This window comes from Rhinolophus sinicus, linkage group LG01 (assembly GCF_036562045.2).
Source record: "Rhinolophus sinicus isolate RSC01 linkage group LG01, ASM3656204v1, whole genome shotgun sequence".
Taxonomy (NCBI): domain Eukaryota; kingdom Metazoa; phylum Chordata; class Mammalia; order Chiroptera; family Rhinolophidae; genus Rhinolophus; species Rhinolophus sinicus.
Window position 1 is genome coordinate 154,240,115 of NC_133751.1, and position 23,629 is coordinate 154,263,743.

At 38.7% G+C, this 23,629-nt stretch overlaps 1 protein-coding gene and 1 pseudogene across 4 annotated transcripts in view; both read right to left on the bottom strand.

Moving 5' to 3' along the window:
* Nucleotides 1-23,629, bottom strand: part of STK39 (serine/threonine kinase 39) — a 281,554-nt gene that overhangs the window by 66,404 nt on the left and 191,521 nt on the right. The window lies entirely within an intron of this gene.
* Nucleotides 13,349-18,957, bottom strand: LOC109445245 (translationally-controlled tumor protein; annotated as a pseudogene).

Here is a 23,629-nt window from a genome sequence, read left to right on the forward strand (position 1 = left end):
AAATGGCTTAATGAACAAAAGCTATTTTAACCACACTCATGCATATTCACATAGAGAATGCTGTTGCTAAAGTTAAAGATCTACAAAGGGGGGAAAAAAAAACATAAAATGTTGAGGGTGCTATGTTCAGGGTATAATCCTTGACAGATGAATGTGTTGTAGCCCAGGAAGAAAACTGTTGGGCTTAATGAGATGTGAAAAATGATGCCAATGTAACGATCAGTTGAAGGACACCTACCACGTAGGGCCAGAAACAAAAGAATGAGGAACAGAAAACAGAAACTTCCTGTGGCCAGGCCAATGATTGCTCTCACAAAGTGTTTATGTTCACCTCTGGGCTTCCCAAGAGCCAAGCTAACTAGACTGCCTTACGAACTGGAGGCTCTCATCTGAGAGCCTGGTCATCTGAGGTCAACTGCAGTGCAGCCATTCGCCAGCCATGACATTCAGTTAGCCATTCTATCCTTCTAACCTTCAGTTTCCTCTGCAGCAAAGGGGAAATAACGCTTCCCTGACAGATTAGATGAGCTGTGTGAAAACACCATGTGGAACCCCACACACTGCTCTACCGTGTTTCCCCGAAACTAAGACCAGTTCTTATATTAATTTTTGCTCCAAAAATTATTTAATAACTTGGGCTTATTTTCCCATTAGGTTTTATTTTTGGGAAAACACAGTATGGCATTATGATGCCTTGTATTTTGAGACACACAGAAGTAGGGGGAGAAACTAATGATTCCAGTCCTTAAAGAGATTACTGTCTTCCCAGAGAGTGATTGCTGACTTATGGAAAACAACCAGGAAAGCCCCAAGTTAAATAAGTGCTTAATTAATAGTAATCGAGAAGGAAACATTAGACTAAGTCAGAAAAAGGAGCATTTCCCCTCTCTTGGCTCTCATTTTATCCATCCTTCACATTCCTGTCAAGTTAATCTTCTCTGAGGTAAAGGTCCAATCAAAGAATCACATAATTTCACAACTGAAAGGGGCTCTAGAGGTCACCTAATCCATTGCCCTTGTTCCACAGGTGAAGACACTGAAGCTTGCTTAAGATTACACAGCTGGTTAATTTATGCTACACTCCATAATTACGTACTATCACCTACTAGGTGTCACACCTATACTAAGCGTCAGGGTGGCAGGAATGACACCCAAACCTGGGATGGAGACTTCTCGAAGACTGCTTTTTATTCTCAGTTGATGGTTCCCAAAGTGCAGGCAGGGTGAGCTGAGGTACAAGCTCCAAAGACAGAATTTTCCCCCTAGTGACAGTACTGCCCCTAGTTCATAAGTACTGTATGTAGTGAGAGATGTTACAAATGAGAATGTGTTTCACATATGATTAATGTGATGACCGAAATAAAGATTGAGAGCCACTGCTGTACCCATCAGCACCATGTCCCAAAGCCCTGCCTGAAATGGAAGCTCTCCAAAAAGTATGTATCTCCATATACTATGAGCCACATTCTCCAGGAGTGTGAGAATATCTGAGTCATATACCCCTCCCCACAACTCAGGGCCTTGCATTTGACTTGCCTTGAAGGAGGTTTTTGGATCAGTGAATCTCCTAAAATGTGTAAGTGAAAATTCTTTTCAGTGTTGTATTTTCAGACACCCAAAATATGCCTATGGCCTAGAAATTATAAGTTGGTAGCATCTGGAAGTCTAGTCTACTCCAAGCCATGCAGCATCACACAGCCCATGATCAATGTCAAATACATGAGGATGTCCTACTGTTCCCTTCAATAAACAAACAAAAAACAAAACAAAACTGAGCAGTGACTAACAAATGTGCGCATACACATACACACACACAGATACTGATACTCCATAAAATGTTGACACCTGTGACTAAATCAAATGCAAACATATTACCATAAATAACTACCTTTACTGTCTACAAAAAATAGTTTTCATCTAGAAATAATCTAAGCTAAATTAAGGTTTTTTCCTTTAACAGAAACCTCTTGAAAATATCCATGCCTATCAAGTAGAGGACACGGCTATTTTCTCTCACTCACTCTTCCCACTTTCCAACCTAAACAATGTATTTCTTTTTTTCTCCAGAACATACTTCAGAAAGTCAGGAGAAAATTTCAACACACAGGAAAGTGCAAAGAATAATAAAACAAATACATATGACCAACCATCCAGAACTTCTAAATGGTAACATTTTGTCATATTTAGTTCAGAGCTTAATATATAAAATTTTAATATTGTTTTACCTACACAATATAAAATCGATTGTGTTACATCCCAGCTGTGGTAAATCACACGTGAACAGGTTATTGTATGGGCTCTGCTTCCTGTAAAGATTATATAGCTATATTTTCATGGGAGCAGTTGTTTTCAGCATTTAGAATGTCTAGTGAGATTTCTGGTCAAGATGACCAAGAAGGTAAATGCTGTGCTCACTTTCTCTCATGACCACATCAAACTTACAACTGAACTACAGAAAAACCATCACTGAGAGTCACTGTAAGTGTAGTGGGACAGAATGCCTATAACAAAGGATATATGGAAGAAGCTTCATCAAGACTGGTAGGAGGAGCGTAGATGTGGAATGGGCTGGTCCCACACCCGTATGTTGTGGTTAAAAATTGGCAGGGATATCTTAGCTATAGAAGTCCCACCTGAGGAGCAATGGGTCCCAACCCCACAGCAGGCTCCTCAGCCCAGGAATCCAGTGCCAGGAAGAGAAATCCCCACAACTTCTGGCTGTGAAAACCAGCAGAGGTTGTGACTGAGTGAGATGGAGGGCCACTGCAGTCCCAGGCATTCCTCTTAAAGGGCCCATGCACAGTCGTACTATTTAATGGATTCACTCGCTCTGAGCTCCAATGCTCGGGCAGCAGTTTTAAAGGGAACAGTGACATATAGGGAGGAACTGAATTGTCTGGCTTCAGGGCAATGGCAGGAGGGGCAACTTTCTCCCAGACAGAAGTGCTGGCAAAATCGATTGTTTCTTTGTTGAGCCCTGCGTACAGCTGCAGATGGGCACCATATCTGAGTCTCCATCAACCTAGCTAGCATAACATCATTTGCCCTGCCTTGGTGATTCCCTTAGACCCCACCCCACCCAAATTGTGGACCCATAGCAAGCTGCTACCAGTATCTTTTCCATACAAATTGCCTGTCTTGGCTCATGCTTCGGACTTTCATAAAATCTCTCAAATGTTCACAAACACCAAACAAGTAGCATCTGGCCTCAGTGTGCCCTATACTGCTTGCTAAGCAGCCCGAAGCCCAGAACTGGTGGTAACCAGCCTCAGTTCACAGCTTAAGATTCTTCCAGGCACCACCAAAGCCAGCACAAGTGGCAACCATCTGCAGATCACTTTGTAGCTCACACCAAGTGGCCCCAGGCAGGACACAGGCAGTAGCTGAACTTGGACAGCAACAGAGCCCCTCCCAAGAGGCCCCAGAACTAACACACCTGTTGCCAGCTTAACCACACGAGAGCACTACCCAACCACCTCCACAAAAAGATACTACCGAAGAGCAGACTTGACAGGCACCAGAGCCCTGTTAAAGCAAACCCTGGTCCAAAGGGCCAGCCCCTGTACAACAGCTCCTCCACTGTAGTCACAGTACTCACAACCAAACAGCCAGAGGATCAATCCCTCCCAATGATGTGCAAACAGGAACCAAGGCTCAACTACAACAGGAGGGCACACACAACCCACAAAAAGGACACACCTGGAGCACCCAGTGTAGGTGACTAGGGAGACAGTGTTGCTGGGTCTCACAGGACACCTATTATGTAAGGCCACTCTACCAAGACCAGGAGATGCAGCAGCTTTACCTCATCTGGTAGAAACAAACACAGGGAGGCAGCCAAATTGAAGAGACAAAGAAACATGTCCCAACTAAAAGAACAGAACAAAGCTCCATAAAAACGAACTAAACAAAATTGAGACAAGCAATCTACCAGAGGCAGAGTTCAAAACACTGGTTGCAAGGATGCTCAATGATCTCAGGGAGAACTTCAACAAAGAGATAGTAAACATACAAAAGAACCAGTCAGAAATAAAGAATACAATAACTGAAATCAATAGTACTTTCGATGAGGTAGAGGATCAAATCAGTGATTTGGAAGATAAGGTAACAGAATACAAAAAGAAAAAAAAAAAGAATAAAAAATAATGAGGATAGTTTAAGGAGTCTCTGGGACAACATCAAGCACAACAACATTCACATTATATGGGTACCAGAAGGGGAAGAGAAGGAGCAAGGAATTGAAAGTCTGTTTGAAGAAATAATGATGGAAAACTTCTGTAACCTGAAGAAGGAAATAAAACATACAAGTCCAGGAAATATTGAGAGTTTCAAACAATATGAACCCACACAGGCCCACATGAAGACACATCATAATTAAAAAGCCAGAGGTTAAAAACAAAGAAAGAATCTTAAAAGCAGCAAGAGAAAAGCAATTAGTTACCTACAAGGTAACCAAGACTGTCAGCTGATTTATCAACAGAAATTGTACAGGCCAGAAGGCACTGGCATGAAATATTCAAAGTGATGAAAAACAAGGCTCTACAACGAAGACTACTCTACCCAGCAAAGCCATCATTTAGAATCCAAGAACAGATAAAGAGCTTCCCAGACAAGAAAATCTAAAGGAACATATCACCACCAAACCAGTATTACAAGAAATGTTAAAGGACTTAAGAAGATAAAAATTATGAATTATAAAATGGCCATATAGATAGACAGATATAGGTAAATAGATAGCTAGCCATTTAATATATGTACTTTAAATGTAAGTGGAATAAATGCTCCAATCAAAAGCCATAGGGTGGCTAAATGGATAAGACAACACCCTTACATTTGTAGCCTACAAGAGACTCACTTCAGATCGAAAGACATGCAACATAAACTGAAAGTAAAGGGATGGTGAAAAGATACTTCATGAAAATGGAAATGACAACAAGCAGTTGGGGCAGCAATACTTATATCATACAAAGTAGACTTTAAGGCAAAGACTATAACAAGAGACAAAGAAGTACCCCGTTACTCCACTTCTGGGTATTTATCCGAAGAAATCCAAAATGCTACTTTGAAAGGACATGTGCAGCCATATGTTCACTGCAACATTATTTATAATAGCTGAGATATGGAGGCAACCTGGGTGTCCATCAACAGATGAATGAATAAAGAGGAGGTACTGGAATATTACTCAGCTATCCAAAAGAATGAAATCTTGCCATCTGCAACAAGCTCGATGGACCTAGAGGGCACTGTACTGAAGGTAGTAAGTCAGAGAAAGACAAATGTCATACAATTTCACTTATATGTGGAATCTAGAGAACATGACAAATGAACAATCAAAATAGAAACAAGTTCATTGACACAGAGAGCATTTTGATGGTTGGCAGATGGGGCCTTTGGAGAGATGGGTGAAGTAGGGGAGGAGATCGAGAAGTACAAAATGTTCATGGGAAATATAGTCAGTAGTATTAAAATAATTATGTATGGTGTCTGATGGGTACTGGATTTATCAGGGTGATCACTTCATAAATTATATAAATGTCTAATAACTATGTTGTACACCTGAAACTAATATAATATTGCATGTCAATTGTCATTGAAAAGTAAAAAATAAAGGAAAAAAAATGGAGCCAAGGTAGATGAAAAAAAAAAAAAAGAATGCACACTGAATGTATTTATTGAGCTGAATTTTTTACCTATAGTGCAAAAAGGAAATGAAGTGAACACATAAAAACTAGAATCATGTGTATAGCTGATTAAAGCAGAAACATTATAGTTCAGTCAAAGTTCAAATTTTTTAGTAGTATGAAAATTGTTAAGTTCATTTGTTAGTTAGGGGCTTTTGTTTATGCCTCAATAGAAATCCACTGATGGAAAATAACTAAGAGATGACGTCATAAAAATGGTGGCATGAGATGAGCCTCTTGAACTCTCCCCTGGAATTTACAACAAATTGAACAACCATAACTCCACAAAGGACTCCCTGCACAGCAGACAGGCAAGACTAAGAGGCGCACTATTAAATTCACCTAAAGGTGGGCAAATTGTGTGGGCGGGGGAGGAGGGAAAGGAGAAATGCAGAGATGGGGCCATGCGGACCTAGCTCAGTGCTCCGAGTTCACTGCATTCTGGAATTTTCGCAGCTGCAGGAGAGGGAAGAACTCGGACTGCTAGGGCTCCGCTTATGGCAAACAGGGCTGAGGCAACAGCACATAACACAGCTGAACCCAATGCTCATGGCAGAGACCTCGGACCAAAGACTGAGAAGAAAGCTTAAAATGGTGGTTTAAGCCCTCACTGCCGAGTAGAGAAGCCTTAGGCACTGAGGCTAGCCTTCCCCTCTTTACCCGCCCGGAGCTCGCCCCACCTCCACCTTCCCAGTGCTAGAAGCAGAACAGTAGCGGTGTCAGATCAAAAGAATAGAACATTTGCAATTCTGAGAACTGTGGTCCATAGACACGGACTCGCAGCTCAACTCGTTGAAGCAAAGGGGAAGGAGCCGTGGAAGCGGGACTGGCTGTGGTGGTGGTTGCCACCATTGCTCCAGGCCACCTTTCTCAACCCACCCCGCCCCTGTCCCCACCTATCTGGGCAGATCCCCGCAGGAGTAAACAGAGCTGGTGAAACACAAGGGCTCTGAATCTGATGCAGGGAGCGCTTTGGAACTTCAGAAAATCTCCACATCCCCCCCACGGAGGCAGCACTCTATGACCCAGGTGAACTGTTCACAGTGCAGAAGCCCACCTTCCAGGAATTCCCCCATTCTGTGAGAAGCCGGAATAGTGCAGAGAAAATATAACACTACAGTGTGTGAGAGAATAAAAGGCTGCAGTCAGAGAGAAAATAAAACATTCTACCAACACCTACTGGAAAACAAAAGAAAGACCTCTTTCTATCACCCTGTTGCAAAACCCACTCCTGCAGATGTCTAGGAAGAGAAATAATAAATCATTAATAGCCATAAATAACCAAGATAATGAGACAGCGCAGAAAGAAAATGAAGTCTCCAGAAAATGAACTTAAAGACCTGGAAATATGTGACTTGAATGACAGGGAATTCAAGATTGCAGTTCTTAAAAACTCAATGAGATACAAGAAAACACAGACAGGCAGTTCAATGAACTCAGAAACACAATAAAAGAACAAAATGAACATTTTACCAAAGAGATTTAAATTTTAAAAAAGAACCAAATAGAATTTCTGGAGATTAAGAACTCACTAAAAGAAGTGAAGAATGAAATAGCCAGCTTAAGTAAGTAGTAGAGTTCACCAGATGGAGGAAAGAATCAGTGACATTGAAGATAGAAATCTGGAAATGACACGGATGGAAGAAGAGAGAAACTTGAGATTTAAAAGAAATGAAAGAACTCTACAAGAACTTTCTGACTCCATCAGAAAGAGCAATATAAGAATAATGGGCATACCAAAAGGAGAAGAAAGAGAGAAGGGAATAAAGAGTATATTCAAACAGTCGACGAGAACTTCCCAAACTTGTGGAAATAACTGGACCCTCAAATCCAAGAAGCAAATAGAACACCTAATTACCTCAACCTCAACAGGTCTTCTCCAAGGTACATTGCATTGAACCTGCCAAAAATTAACGACAAAGAAAGAATCCTCAAGGCAGCCAGGGAAAAGAAGACGGTAACCTACAAAGGAAAGCCCATTAGATTATCATCAGATTTTTCTGCAGAAACTCTACAAGCCAGGAGGGAGTGGAATCAAATATTCAAACTACTGAAAGAGAGAAATTATGAGCCAAGAATAATATATCCAGCAAAGATATCCTTTAGATATGAAGGAGAAATATAGACCTTTCCAGACATACAGAAGCTGAGGGAATTTTCTAACACACGACCTGCACGACAAGAAACACTGAAGGAGGCTATTCGATCAGCATAAATAGGGATAACTTGTGACAACCAAAATATAAAACAGGGGAGAGTAAAGGCCTGAACCGGAATTTGGGAATGGAGAAAGTAAGTATGCTAAAGAAAATGGAATACTCTAAATATCAAACTTTCTTTTACACAAACTTAATGGTAACCACTCAAACAAAAATCTAAAACTGAAATACATACTGTAATAAAAGAAGAAACAGAGGGAAAAATAATAGAATACCGCCACACAGAAATAATAGACAACAACAAAAAGGCAAAGAAACAATGGAGGCACTCTCTTACCAGAAAACCAAAGATAGAATGATAGGAAATCCTCACATATCAATAATCACCCAAAATATAAATGGACTGAACTCACCAATAAAAAGGCACAGAGTAGCAGACTGGATCAAAAAACTAAACCTAACCATTTGATGTCTCCAAGAGACCCATCTCAGCTACAAGGACAAACATAGGCTCAAAGTAAAAGGGTAGAAATTGATATTCCAAGCAAATGGAGAAAATCAGATGCACCCATACTAATATCAGATGAAACAGACTTCAGGATAAAGAAGGTAACAAGAGACAAAGATGGACATTTCATAATGATAAAGGGGACTATACAACAAGAAGACATAACAGTCATCAATATTTATGCCCCCAATCAGGGAGCACAGAAATATACCAAGAGACTCCTAACAGAAGTAAAGGGAGAAATTGAACAAAACACAATTATACTAGGACCTAAATATATCATCGACGGCTATGGATAGATCATCCAAACAGAAAATAAATAAAGAAATAGCAGCCCTAAATGACACATTAGATGAAATGGACATAATTGACATATATAGAGCACTTCATCCTAAAACATCAGACTATACATTTTTTACTAGTGTACATGAAACATTCTCAAGGATAGACCATATATTGGGACATAAAATCAGCCTCAGCAAATTTAAGAAGATTGAAATCATACCAAGCATATTCTCTGATCACAAAGCTTTGAAATTGGATATCAACTGCAAACAGAGATCAGGAAAAAACACAAATAGGTGGAGATTAAACAACATACTTTTAAAGAATGACTGGGTCAAAGAAGAAATAAGAGGAGAGATCAAAAGATATAGAAACAAATGAGGATGAAAATACACCCTACCAAAATTTTTGCGATGCAGCGAAAGCAGTTTTAAGAGGGAAGTTTATATCATTATAGGCCATCTCAAGAAACGAGAAAAATCCTACATAAATAACCTCACGTTACACCTCAAAGAACTGAAAAAAGAAGAACAAATAAAATCCAAGGTCAGCAGAAGAAAGGAAATAATAAAAATCAGAGCAGAACTAAATGAAATAGAGAACAAAACGACAATGGAAAAAATTAATCCGACAATAGACAAAATTAATGTGACAAAGAGCTGGTTCTTTGAAAAGATTAATAAAATTGACAAACCCTTGGCTAGACTCACTAAGATAAAAAGAGCAAAGACACTAATAAACAAAATCAGACATAAAAGAGGAGAAGTTATCACGGATGCCACAGAAATACAAAGGATCATCCAACAATACTATAAAGGAGTATACGCCACCAAATTCAATAGCCTGGAAGAAATGGACAAGTTCTTAGAAACATATAGCCTTCCTAGGCTGAATCACAAAGAATTGGAAAATCTAAACAGACTGATCACCAGTAAGGAAATTAAATCAGTCATCTGAAACCTCCCCCAAAGCAAAGTCTGGGACCAGATGACTTCTCTAGTGAATTCTACCAAACCTTCAAAGAGGATCTAATTCCTGTTCTACTCAAACTCTTCCAAAAAACTGAAGAAGAGACAGTACTCCCTAACTCATTTTATGAGGTCAATATTACCCTGATACCAAAACCTGGTACGGATAACACACAAAAAAGAAAAGTACAGACCAGTATCTGTGATGAATACAGATGCAAAAATCCTAAACAAAATTCTAGCAAATCGAATGCAACAATGCATTAAAAAGATTTTTCATCATGACCAAGTGGGGTTCATCTCAGGGGCACAAGGATGGTTCAACATACGCAAATCCATCAATGTGATACACCACAGAAACAAAATAAAGGACAAAAATCATATGATTATATCAATTGATGCAGAAAAAGCATTTGACAAGATACAACATTCATTTATAATTAAAATACTTAATAAAATAGGTATAGAAGGAAAATACCTTCACATAATAAAGGCCATATATGACAAACCCTCAGCTAATCACATAATTAATGGTGAAAAACTAAAGCCCTTTGCTCTAAGTTCAGGAACACGACAGGGCTGTACCCTATCACCTCTGCTTTTCAACATAGTTTGGGAGTCCTTGCCAGAGCTATCAGGCAAGAGAAAGAAATAAAAAGGCATCCAAATTGGGAATGAAGAAGTTAAATTGTCAATCTTTGCAGATGACACGATGCTATATATAGAAAACCCTAAATACTCTACCAAAAAGCTATTAGAAACAATAAACGAATATAGTAAAGTTGCCGGCTACAAAATTAATGTATAAAAGTCCATTGCATTCCTATATACTAACAATGAAATCTCAGAAAAAGAAATTAAAAAAAAACAATTCCTTTTGCAATTGCAATAAAAATACCCAGGAATAAACTTAACCAAAGATGTGAAAGGCCTATATGCTGAAAACCATAAGACATTTTTAAAAGAAATTTAAGAAGACAAAGAAATGGAAAGACATTCCATGGTCACGGATTGGAAGAATCAACATAATTAAAATGGCCATATTACCCAAAGCAATATACAGATTTAATGAAATCCCCATAAAAATCCCAATGGTATTTTTTAAAGAAACTGAACAAAAAATCATCAGATTTTTATGGAATCACAAAAGACCCCGAGTAGCCAAAGCAATCCTAAGAAAAAATAACAATGCTGGAGGTATCACACTCCCTGACTTCAGCTTGTACTACAGGGCAACAATAATCAAAACAGCATGGTATTGGCAAAAAAAAGCAGACACACAGACCAATGGAATAGAATTCAGAACCCAGAAATAAACCCACATAAATATGGATACATATATATTTTTTTAACTGGGGAAGGGAAACAGGACTTTATTGGAGAACAGTGTGTACTTCCAGGACTTTTTTCCAAGTCAAGTTGTTGTCCTTTCAATCTTAGTTGTGGAGGGTGTGGACAGATAATTTTTGACAAAGAAGCAAAAACATACAATGGAGAAAAGACAGCCTCTTGAATAAATGATGCTAGGAGAATTGGAAAGCCACGTGCAAAAGAATGAAACTGGACTGCTATCTGTCAACATGTACCAAAATTAATTCAAAATGGATCAAAGACCTAAACATAAGACCTGAAACAATAAACTGCATAGAAGAAAACATAGATACTAAACTTATGGACCTTGGGTTCGAAGAGCATTTTATGAATTTGACTCCAAAGGCAAGGGAAGTAAAAGCTAAAATAAATAAATGGGACTATATCAAACTTAAAAGCTTCTGCAGAGCAAAAGAAACCATCGACAAAATAAAGAGGCAACCAACTGGATGGGAGAAGATTTTTACAAACAGTGCCTCCGATGAGGAGCTAATACCCAAAATATACAAGGAACTCAGACAACTCAACAAAAAAAACAAAACAAAAAAAAAACAACCCAATTGAAAAATGGGCAGAGGACCTGAAAAGACATTTCTCCAAAGAGGACATACAAATGGCCAATAGACATATGAAAAAATGCTCAACATCACTAATCATCAGAGAAAGGCAAATAAAAACTACAATGAGACATCACCTCACCCCAGTTAGAACGGCTATCATCAACAAGACAAATAAGAGAACTGACTCTGGGTAGTGAGATATAGATAATGTATTACAGAATTGTACACCTGAAATCTATATAACTTTACTAACAATTGTCACCCCAATAAACTTTAAACAACAAAAAAGAAATCCACTGATGTAAGTATAGAGACCTCCTTCATTAATATGATTTGTGCTTGAAAGTTGGAGTGAGTTAGGGTTTCCTGCAGAAAACGTAGACTCATTAATATTTCCGTGATGGGAACCTCTCTTCAATGCATCAGGCTCCCAAGTGAACATGCCAAGTCCATTATTCTAAAAATGTAAAGGAACCTCTAAGACATGAATTCAATAAGTGTGCATTTGGGCTCTAGACATTGGGTCATGGAAGCTATATTTATGCAGATCAACACAGTATATGAGGAGGAGGCTGGTGCTGCACATATTTGCAGATTCCAGGATTAGTAAATTTTCAAGATAATGGAAGTTTACTTGTTTTTGGTACAAACTGTTACAAACTCTAATTACTATGGGCAATTATCACTTTTCTTGCCAATGACTTATTTCGTTTAAGTCCTGAAAAAAGTAAGTAGTTTCAAAATTAAACCAAATACAGAAATAAACATTTGATTATCCGAAACAACAGAAATTAGTTAAAGGGAAGGGAGAAAGAGATACTGCATCTACTGGAGATGTCAGTTACTCCCACAGAGCACTGCATTTAGCTTTGTTTGCTTGCAGCTAAGGAAAAAAGGGGGGAAAGTGTTGCATGATACCGTTCTTACTTTATCAAAAAAGAAAAATGCTAGGCAGATATTTTTTCCCCTTGGCATTTAATACCAAGGAGAAACTTTTTATGGAAGCTGCTTTATAAGAGACACTGAGTAATGTCTTCAACTCTGTGTAGCAAAAAACAGAAACTTTTTTTCCATATAAATGTCTGCAACTATGTAGTGCAAAAGATGGGGATTTTTTTCTCCCATGTGCTGAAGGCACAATATTAAATCTTACCTGAGTGATGGAATTTCTGCTGGGACTGGAAATAATATAGCTGAGCCACATTTTTTCCTGATGATTTACCTTAATAGAGGAAGCTCAAAGAACCTGGAGAAACGAATGGCCTATATAGACTACTTCCTGATGAACCAAAAGTGTCTTTGTCAAGTTCTGGAATGGGCAATTTCATGACTGAACTCTGGCAAGTATTCGAAGACGCCTCATAGTCTGTGTGTTGATTAAACATAGATATTTCCACCTTAGCTAAATATATGAGAAGCAGAGGTAATATTCTGCTATGAACATGTAGGAGACTGACTTATGTTATGCCCTCCCCTAGGGAGTTGAGTTAAAGTTCAGATATCCTGCTAAGGGAGGTGGGCTGCAGGGTGTCTGAGCTTCAAAAGGAAGCTCTGCAATCTGGCTAAGAACTTGAATACATGCTCAGCTGGACACCAAAGCTGTAGTTTCCAAACCGAGAAAGGATAACTTTTTGCTTTAAAGTTTTAAAGAATGTGTGCTACTAATCAAGAGTTAGCCATAAAAAAACTTTAGTATAGGTGCAAATATATAAAGGGAGCAGACAATTTATTATTAAAAGTCTTTAAACTTTAGCCAGGTGATCACAAAAGTAACAAGAACGATGCTTCATTTTAACTTTCCTATTCCTATGGTTTTCCTACTAGTTTACATCTGTAATCAAACCCAGGGAAAGCTATATTAAGGATTAGCAAATTTAAAGGGAAAATGATCACTTTCAACTAGGTTTAAAATACCCACCCAACAAAGAAGAAAACCATGAAGGACAAATGTATAATCAGTGTCCTCTAGGTTAGAAATGTAAGCAGAATCTGCCCTGGTTTTTCACAGGTGGTATCTTTTTTTTTTCTTTTTGCTTCCAATTGTATTAGTCTCTTTTTAATCTTTTGATAATCTCTTCCAGAGTTAACTACTTCCATTTGTAGGTGATGAAAAGTCCAAGGAATGCACTTCAAATGTGGGTTGTGAGCGTGGTCTTCAACTCAGAATTGAGACTTGATCCTTGTTTTTTCATAGTCCAGTCCAGAAATAGGTTTTTTTAAATAAATTTTATTGCGGGATATTGGGGGACAGTGTGTTTCTCCAGGGCCCATCAGCTCCAAGTCATTGTCCTTCAATCTTTAGTTGCAGGGGGCACAGCCCACCATCCCATGCGGGAACTGAACCTGCAACCCTGTTGTTTAGAGCTCGCGCTCTAACCAACTGAGCCATCTGTCCGCCCCCATACAAATAGTTTTCACTGTAGGCAGTCTTACGCTTTATGGTGGTGGTCTACAACCAGGCTTAGCTTCCCCAGGAACACCACACAGGATGGATTTAACTATGTATTAAACTAAGAGGCATTCTCTCAAATGAGTTTAAATGCATTTTATTTTCAGACAATGTACATGACATGTTTTTCTTAAAAACAATGCCTCTGCTCCAAGTAAGTTAAGGTCAAGGTCAACGCAGATCTCAAGGTGACATCAGTCCCATCTGTCCTAGTCCTGGTGTGTGGATGAAAAGCAGCAGCCAGTTATGATGATGACAGGTGATGGGTTTCAACAGCCAACTGTGCTAACATATTCCATTTCTAAACCATCCTTAAGGAAAATCATATATGGGGTCACACCATCCTCACAGTAGTCCAGCAGAACCACCATGCCATCTGGATTCCTGTTTTCACCAATAAAGAACTGGTAGGTTTTGAAATTTGCAAAGATGTGCTTGATTTGTTCTGCAGCCCCGTCATAAAAGCTTTTACTCTTTCTGGTATCTGTTCCTCAAGTTTCCTTTGACTGATTACATGTAATCTTTGATGTACTTCTTGTAGGCTTCTTTTGTGAAGCGGGTTTCCTGCAAATGATGGTTCATGACAATATCGACACCAGTGACTACTGTGCTTTCAGTACCTTTGCCCTCGAAGACTTCAGGGGAGGTATTTCCACCAATGAGCGAGTCATCAATGTTACCCTCTCTCCTACTAACCACCTTCCTCTCCACCTTCAGGCACAGCCTGTCTGCGATCTCCTGGACCTTGCAGATGTCGCAGAACTTCTCATCATGGCTGATGAGGTCCAGGAAGAGGTCGTGGTGGCTGCCGATAGGAGAGCACGGCGGCGCTGGCTTAGCAGGCGCTCAGGGCGAGTGCTTTGCAGGCGGAGCGGTACTGGGAGGCAGGGGGAGCAGGCGGAAAAGCCACAAGTGGTATCTAATTGTAAGACAATTAAATCTAATGATGAATGAGAATGAGCAAGTATTTTTCCCTTTTGATCCACTTCAGAGAAATGACCTCTAAGTAAATGTAGGTAACAGTCTAGTGTGGATGACCCTTTGGCAAAGACATCATAAATCCTCAAGTTGGACTTTTCTGAAATTACTTCTGCAAATGGCTATAAAGTACACAGTTGCACAGAAAATAACATTGTTACTAGGCATTTGTTATGCTGTTGATGAGCATCAGAAGGAAATATACACATATTAGAACACATCAAGTAAGATGAGGACAGGACTTTTATTCAGAATGTAAAAACAAAAATTTTAAAATCCCAAAACTTTCTCAAGGCACAAACAAACAAACAAAACCCATCTTGCTTCAAGTTATGTGGTTCTCCAGTACTGACTGGTAACTGATACTATAAGGGCTAAAAAAGCAAACAGCAGGAGGGCGGCCACCTGAGAGCGATGTAGGAAGCTTGCTTTGGGTTAACACATCCCAGAAAAGCAAGGAGATATAAAGGAGTTCATTACTTGCATGATATTATTTAACGTGAGCGCTAATATCTGAAAACGTTTCCAGGTGTTTTTAAAACACTGATTTTGTTTTTCACATCTGAAGATTGCCACAAGTAAGAGAAGGGAAACCTGAATTTCGGTCTTAATCTGCTTCTCCTGGATTCTCTTTTGAAAGCCTCACTGCTGATCTCAGTGTACAACTCTTCTTATTACTGTAAAGTGGTCCTTAAAATGCAACCACCGTGTGATGCCTTCTTCCTTCTCATCTGATACTGGCAAGTTTTTAAATTTATACATTCAGCAAACGCTATATTCATTCTCAGTCTCTGGAGCACTAATTTATGGCACTCATTATTACAATGCTGTGGGAAGAAACCATCCCTTCAACAGTTCCAGGTAAAGTAAATAAATTGGCACTGATCACTTGGAATAGAAATCAAATCATCCTACCTGGAAGATGCCAAGTGCCTATAGTTCACCAACATTGGAAAAACCCTTGGCTTCATCATGAAGCTACCTGCAATGGTGCAATACCACCTCACCATGAATGGCACAGCCGAGGACAAGACCAAAGCAGAGCGTGTAATATGTGATCTTATTCCAAATGCTCAAAATAAACTGCCTACCTGTGTTCAACACATGCTGTATGACTGTGAAATAAAGAAACTGACATTCATGTGTGAGTCATGGAATCCATATTTTAGAGCCACACTAACATTCTGATGATTTTGAAAAACATGCATGAGAATGTTTAATAAGCGACTCCCATGTTTGTAACTGCACCACCAAGAGAAGGCCCTACCAAGGCTGCAGGGATCCTGTGTTTTTCTTAGCTAAGAATCACTAATAAAAAAAATATACCCAACACCTTCTTTCAAGATGGAGGTCTCAGTGACTGACCTTTACACCCAGTCCCTTGATCACTGACAAGTTTTAAGACTAAGCTTTCCAGATCTCTTGATTTAAGTAAAAATTTAATAAAGGAGGTCAGGCTGGATAAAGAAGAGTGATTCTACAGAAATATTTCATCCTGAAAACTACTTTCTATTTGCTTCTTTACTGTAAATAGGTAGATGTGTTTTTCATAAAGGAAGCACAAAAAAACAATGCTGCTAGACGAGGGAGGAGAAAGGGGTTCAGAAGGAAAAGTCAAAGGGCTCCTTAACAGTAGAGCATTTCTCTACTGATTTAAGGCAAAAATAAAATAACCACTGATAATTTGTCAAGCATAAGAGAATTAGTTGATAAAAATTAAACTCACCACTGAATAGCCACAAGATAAAGGGATGACAAAGGGGAACAAGTATGAGCATTCTAAGTAAGTATACAGAATTCAAAACATGGGCCAACACAGCTACAATGCTATGTTGTATAATGCTACATAATACCTTTCCCCAGGGTGCTTAGCATAGGGTCTCTCTCAATAAATATTCAAGAAATCAAATTGGATCAGCAGTACATTATTCCCCCTTACCTATTGCATGACATTATAGTAAATGTAAGCACATGTGAAAAAACTCCTAGGTATGGAGGTAACCAACCCTATATAAATACCTAAATAACAACAACAACAACAACAACAAAATGAGTTTCTGGGATGAGGGCATTTAAGTTGCTATGCAGGCCAGAGGTATGATCAATAGATGTCACCTTAGGAATGAATCTGGGAAAGGTAAACAGGGTCTGTTATGCTGAAGGGATATCTAGCCAAAGAGCTATTCCTCACGAGCAGGGAGCTAGCTGTCAACATCTGGGGGTGAGGGGTGGTAGATTCAAGCTGAACAAGACTTGCATTATATATAAGCTGTGGACTTGTCTGCCTGACACCAAGGCTCTGGGTGGCTGCAAAGGCTTTACATCTACAGGTAGGAACTGCTACTGCTATGCCACCTGTGCACCGAGCTCCAGGCTATTCTAATGTCCATAACACACTTATTTTTAAGCATAGAAGGCAAGGGAACATGTCACCATGTAACATACTTCTTTTATACCTCCTCTCCCCTGCTCTCTACCTCTAATCTTTCAGTTGGTTTTATGGGGAGTCAAAGGAGAAAAAAGCATACTTTTTTGTTAGATCCATTCAGCCTGTCAGACCTCGGTTCCGTGAGTTTAAATATCAATTGTAACCCTGACTAGCTATGAGACCTTCTGGCAATTTACTTAACTTTCCAAGTCTTAGTATCTCTATCTGTAAAATCAGGTGGGAATAGTAACTACTGCATAGGCAGCTAAGAGGATAGTGCCTGGCACACAGCAAGCATTCAGTCAGTATTAGTTCAATAACAACAGCAAGAATAAACATAACCTTTAGCCGTTGAGTTCTCCTTGTCAGATAACGGCCTCTGCCCTGAGATCCGTTCCTTCTCATCCCTTCACCTAACCCAAGCATCCACTGTATCCTATAGTAGCTTCTAACCATAAACCCCAACAAATATAACAAGATTTCAGGGGGTACAGGTCTCTATATCTCATTAGGAACCTCAATAATGCTTGAAGAAACGGAGCCTGATCATTTGGAGTTGGAGAATAGCACTCTCCAACTGAGAGTTTGAAGAAAAACAGTCTGGAAACGGGCTACTTTGGAATCCTTGATGATCCTCAGAGAGCATAATAAACCCATGAGGATCGGAGAATCCTCCTGGTGAACCATCCCATACCTCTTTCCCTTATGAATAATTTAAATTCTCTGCTTTGTTTGGTCAAATCAAAGGTCATTGTTTACCGGACGGTAGAAAGATACCACAGTTAAGACTGAAACATGCTTAAGGTACGTAATCCTAGCTTCCAGATTCGGGGAATTCCCTGAGAAAAGAGACGCAAGAATAGCACATGTTGTCAGTAATTCAGCCAGCATTTCTGGCAACCTTCTTCCTTTGCACCAGACGACAGCACAGCGCACACATGTTATTTGTATTATATCCTCTCCACCGTCCAGGGCCTCTCTGGACTTGGGAAGGCCTGAAGGAACAGTGCTCCAAGCTCAGAGTGCTATTTAATTGTGGCTCTCATCATCATCACTGTTATTACGGGTCTGTCATTCCGAACTGCTCTCGGCTATCAGTGACAGCGTGGAATGTTATGAAGATGACATTTCCATGTTTTGTATTCTGACATTAAAAACCAGTTTGGCTCACCAAATGAGCAGCGGGTGCCATGCTAATTATATAACATTTTAGAACACTAATAGGATCTCCCGCTGAGCCAACTGGGAGGAAAAAAAAATATGATAGTCAGTTTTATCTGTGCCTCAGCACACTGACCTCCTTTAGCTTGTTGATGTGGCCATTAATAAAATATTGTAAAATGACCTGAAAAGGCTTTTTACGCACTAGAGCCTGGACCTGGCTGCTCAACAGCTGTGTACTTGAGAGACTGGAGTTGGTATCAAAGTTGGCTGCTGATGATTCAAGCTTGTTCTGGGAACTTCCTGTATCCAGAATGTTCTCACTTTTGATGTGTTCCACTCTTGAGGAGTTTTCAAAGCCAGGAATAAAGATACCTGCGATGAGGGCCCTGCTTTGTTTGGGACACATCCAGACTTGATTTAGTTCACTTCAGTGTCTGCTATAAAACCACCAACATTTCTTTCATACAAGCTCCTTTCAATTTTGGAATAATAGTTTAAAATAAAAATTTTGCTACTCTTCAAATTCTAAAATATCCTAATGGGTAGTTCTTAAAAGCATATCAGAGAGGAGTGTGATATTTTCTTACTTTGCCTCCCTTTTCTTCTGGAAAAAAATAACACAAGTAAAAATATGCATTAAATATAATTATTTATACTTCAAACAAAACATGTATTAGGCCATTTAACTGAATAGATGTGATCACATCTGGGAACTGAGCTATATGTTAGACTGCATTAAAAATGAGGTAAGTCAAGAAACTGACTCATTCAGCTCAGATACAGGTTGGCCATGTGTAAGACTTGGGAGGAGAGAACATAAAGAGATGAACTAATGCACAGACTGCTATATGAGCTTACGGCCAATCACAGAATTCAGAGCTGAAAAGAAATTCTACAGGTGAACAGCTGAGGTGCATCAAAGGTATATGGTGTGCTATGCTTAGGAAAATTCTCATCTCAGACGTTGGGACCATGAAGGCCTCTTTTTTCACCTTTGAAATATCTACTCTATCATACCCTGCTACTCCCCATCCCGACCATCCTCTCCTTAAACACACATACTTAGTGAGCAAGGGAACTACTTGCCATTAATCCTGTGAAGGAAGCGCTAACATACCCAGACTCCACGGTTCCTAAAATGAACTTGTACGTATATGCTTAGCATAGAGAATTTTCAAGTCTCTAAAACTGGGGGACAATGACTGCAGAATTTCAGTGGCACTCTACAGGTTTCTTACATTAAGATATATGAGAACAGGTTTACCAAGAAACAATGCATAAATCCGAATATTTTTTTCTGTGGGATTATCCCAAATCCATGTGGCTAGTCTACCAATACCAAAACTGTAGTGCTGCAAACTGTACAGGGAAAGGATTTGCTGCTTTGGTAGAAAAACGATAAAGCTGGTGAAGAGGGCTCACATCCTTACCCATTCTGGTAACTATTTTTTTTAAATTAAAGTTTATTGGGGTTGATGATGGTAAGTAAAGTTACATTCTGGTAATTTTTAATCATCAGAAGGTTATACTATAGGACTCCAGAGTCAGAAACATGTCCCCGTGTACTTTTGGGAGAAAACAGGTGTTATATTATTGATTTCTTCCTGGCATCTGGCAAGCCAAATGATTCTGGCCCTGGAGTTGAGGAAAACAGGACTGGCCCAATAGCTCTACTAAGTTCTCACTCTAAAAATGGGCCTTCCTGTTCTTAAGTGGAGCAAAAATGTTGACTGATATAATTAGCCAACATGTTCATAGGCAGAGATTTTAAGGGGAGACCACCATCGCCAGACTTACTTGGATCTCTCTCTGCTGGTCGAGCTTTCAGAAGAGCTGAATCCACTGGATACTCCTAAGTATAGGGTTTCCCTCAGATGCCCGCCCTGCTTCTGCTTTCTACAAGCCAGTGAGAAAACCTAGCCACAGGACTCCTATTGGCCACTGATGGAGCAAGAATGAAGTAAAGAGCATGCACGCAATCTTTTGAGGGAAAAGATGGGAAAGAAGAAGAAACAACGAGGCGGCTATGACAAGGCTGCTCCTCGGCATCTCCTTATTAAAGGGACCATCTGAGAGCACTCAGCAGAGGGAGAATGATCTCTGGACTTCAGCGGGTAATTGCTAAGAACACGTAAGTTCGGAATAACCTAATTTCTTTCTTTGCTATTATGATTAACTTTCGATTTCAAGAGAAAGCCTTAGGCTTGCTTTGTTAAGACTAATGCACATTTTGGGACATGGTGTGAATTCTTTCAGAGTAATAAGAGAAATATCAATTTCTTCTTACATAGGGATTTATTGTATGGGGCTTGGAAACCCTCTAACAACCCAAGGGTCTTTAAGTGCCCTCCCTGACTCTGTCCACATGGGGATTTTGAAATTTGTCTCAGCAGAAATGCAAACTAAAAAAATCAAATCACTACTTTTTAATCTACCAAATAAAATTAGCAAAGATAAAAAGTGATAGTAGGAAATGTGAAATGCTTGCAAGGATACAGTCTATCAGACCTTCCTTCACTGCTACTGGAAGTATAAACTGATACTACCTTTAGAGAGGGTTATTTGGCAGTATGTTTCCAGAATTTTAAAAGAGTCATATCCCTTGATATACTAATTCTACATCTATAAATCGAACATGAAAAATAAATTAAACACCTGAGTTTTCTGTATAAGACCAGTCTTTCGAGCATTTCTTTTATAGCAAAAATCTGGAACCAAATTAAATCTTCAGTGATAGAGAGATGGTTAAATAAATTGCACTGGAATAACCAAGGATGCAATATTACATAGCTATTAAAATGTTATTTATAAATGACTTTTAACAACATGAGAAAATGATTACAATGTAATACTAGGTGTAAAAAGGAAGGTACAAAACTGCATCTGTAAAGTAATTGGAACAATAAAAAAAATATGCAGAGTAAAAGAAGAAAATACACCAAAATATTAAATGTGCTTATCCCTGAATGGTAGTCAGATGGCTAAATTTCTTTTTCACAACTGTCTGTGTTTTTCAGATTCCCACTAACAAATGTCCCTATTACTTTCATAATGCAGGGGAATAAAAAGTTCCTTTAAAAAGATCCACTAAGATTTGAAAGAGATGCTGTGCTACAATGACTCATCAGCATTGGAGTAAAAGACTTGAAAAGGCAGAAAATTGAGCTAAAACTTAAAAAAATAAAAGCAACACTAAGTAAGTATTTTTGGTTACCACTGGTGTGAGGTGGATAGTGAAATACGGATTACTTGGGTGAGGTTTAGATGATAATCTGAAACATTTAGAGAAATGTTACCTGAAGTTAGCTAGACTCAGTTACAAAGCCTTGTCTGTGGTATATTTACAAACACACATGCAAGCATGGAGAAAGTGCTTGAAAGAATGAACGATACCAAAATGTTAATAGGTGTATTGCTTAGGTGGGAGACTCTCTCATGAGTTTATACTTTTGAACTCCTACCCCAACTCTAGCAAAAAACAAAAACAAAACCAAATAAACCAAAAATACCTCATCATTTTTATTATGACAAACTTATTTCAAATGTTCAGCTCATTGAACAAATGAGGCCAGAACCTGAATTTAAGGAAAAACAATGGACGTTGACTTTTATCTTACCACCCCCCCCCACACACACACATTAACTGAGGATATCCACAGACCTACATGTAAAAGCTAAAACGATAAAACTTCTAGAAAAAAACACAGGGAAAATAGGAGGAAGTCACTATAACCTTGAGGTAGGTAATTTTTCTTAAAGACTATACAAAAAGTACACACCACAAAAAATTAAGTTAAACTATTTATCAAGATTTAAAACATTTGTTATTCAAAGGACACCATTAAGAAAGCAAAATACAAATCATAGCATGAAAGAAAATATTATATATATATATAATGTTTTACGAGTATATTCAGAATACATAAAGAATTCCTACAATTCAGTAATAAGACAAAAATTTGATAAAATATTGACAGAAGATTTGAATAGCTATTAAACACATGAGAAAATGCTCAATGTCACTAATCAGAGAAACAAAAGTTAAAACCATAATGAGATACCACTACGCACCTATTAGAATGGCTGAAATTAAAAAGAATACCAAGTCCTGGCATGGATGTGGTGGAATTAAAACTCTCACACACTGCTGGGTGGGAGTATAAAATAGAAAATCCACTTTTGAATACTGTTTGATAGCTTCTTAAGAAGTTAAACACAAACCTACCATCTAACTCAGCTGTTGCACAAGTAGGTATTTTCCCAAGAGAAATCAAAATATAGTCCACATAAAGACTTGTACATGAAAGTTCATAGCAGCAATATTCGTAATAGTAAAATATTGGGGAAAAGAAACAAACAAATGTCCATCAACAGGTGAAAGAATCAACAAGACATGGTAAATCCATATAATGAAACACTACTCAGCAATAAAAAGTAACGAGCTATTCATACGTGCAACAACATGGGTGAATCTCAAAATAATAAAGTTGAGTGAAAAGAGCTCTCTTTTAGTTCATGAAAACTGACAAAACTGCACAAGTCCCAGGCATATGCCCCCTTAAATTTTATGCATTATGGGAGTTGAGGGCATAATGCATCTTCTAATATATCCGGAAAAAAAAGTGGAATACATCAATTACACTTTCTCTTTCATTAATACATCTAAATAATGCTTTGGTTTTTAAATTACTTGGTGTTATGCCTGTTTAACACAGCATATAGAAAGGGAAGAATGTGCTTCATTTATTTTTTACCAGGTGTTTACTAAGCTCTTCTGTGGCAGGAACTGTGTAGCCACAGGGCTGATCTTACTAGGAGCATTGATCTTTTTTACTTTGTTTTTAACAAGTGAAATATTAGCATGCTAACACCAACATTGTGGTTTGTGATAAACACTAAAATGAAAAATGTCCAATCCTTCCATCTCTTGACGCCAAACTCTTGGAGATGTATTTAGAAGGCAGCATTTAATATAATCAAAGTGTCCAACGGTATACCTTAGGTTTATGGAAGAGGAAGCCATTGATCACATCTACTTGAAAAGTGACTTGCCCAAGCTAAAAGCACTTCTATATTGT